Below are 1346 nucleotides of genomic sequence, written 5' to 3'. Positions count from 1 at the left end.
TATTGAATTATAAAATAAAGAAAAAAATTTGGGTCATATATAAATAAAAAAAGCGGCCTACAAATGTAGGACTAACAAGAGAAATAGCAAAATAGGAAATTTCATTTTAATAAATGGCAAAAAAAGGTTTTGAAATTAGATAAATGGCAAAAAGATTTTCTGGATTACTAATTTCAAATTTTCAATTGACCAAAATAACCCTATCAAGAATCCTACTTACTAGTAATTCAAGTTACGAGATAAAATTAAAATTCTAACGGTTAGAGTTAGAAAACACAGTGGAAATAAAATGGATTATTAAGCATTCTAATTCATTAATTTTGACTTTAAATTAAGCATTCTCATAAACTAATAAGAGGGTTTCATTACTTACTTTTGAAGAACCACTTGAAACTCGAATTCAGCTGCAAATCTCCTCTAAATCTGCTTGTAAACTATCTCAAGACCTTCCCTACTATCCTCTTAGTGCCTTATATTGAGTTGTGGGACTCAAAATAAGTTTGGATTAAGGGAATTTGGAGATGAGGTTACTGCATCACCATCACTGAAGACCTTCTTCAACCTCAAGTTTTCCAGCAATAAACTTTCAATTGCATGCTCGATTTCCACTTCAATCTTCTTTATTTATTGGATGACTTTCATACAAAGAGGATTGCTCCATGAATTGCAGCTCATGCTTGGAAGATTGACTTAAGTTTATGGTGGAATGTGTATGAGCTACTTGGTTGAAAGTGGAAAAATCCCACTTTTGGGTTTTTCCATTTTACATCTCTTTTCAATTGTTGATTTACTAATTGATTTCTAAAATCAATTTTTGTTTTCAAAAATGAAATCTTTATTAATTTTACAAAATTAATTAATTAATTAATTTTCTAATAAATAAATAATTAAACAATTTAATTAATTCTAATTAATTCAATATCAAATATTAAATCAATTTAACACTAATTCCACCCTCATGAATCCCTATTCATGAATTTAATATTTAAATCATATTTAAATATAAATTGTTTCTCCAATTTCGTTTAATTCCAAAATTAAACGCGTAATTATATCACATATAATTATTAATCTCCTTATTTCTGATTTGAACGTTTCAAATCAACTTATCACGCTACTCTAGGGGGACCTTGTAAACCTACAGATCATGGGCTCCAACGATCCGAGATTAATTGGCTAAACTTTTTACACCAAATTAACCTCATTCGTTAACTATTAGGCTACTCTACTAAAGTCCAAAGTTGCACTCCCGTCACTATAGATATATTATGTCCACTCGATATAAATATGATTAGTAAGTTAATCCTTCATAGATTGTTTGTAATAACGGTTGGGTCAAATAGTTG

Source organism: Benincasa hispida, chromosome 4, assembly GCF_009727055.1.
Source record: "Benincasa hispida cultivar B227 chromosome 4, ASM972705v1, whole genome shotgun sequence".
Classification (NCBI taxonomy): domain Eukaryota; kingdom Viridiplantae; phylum Streptophyta; class Magnoliopsida; order Cucurbitales; family Cucurbitaceae; genus Benincasa; species Benincasa hispida.
This window is presented reverse-complemented; position numbering follows the sequence as displayed.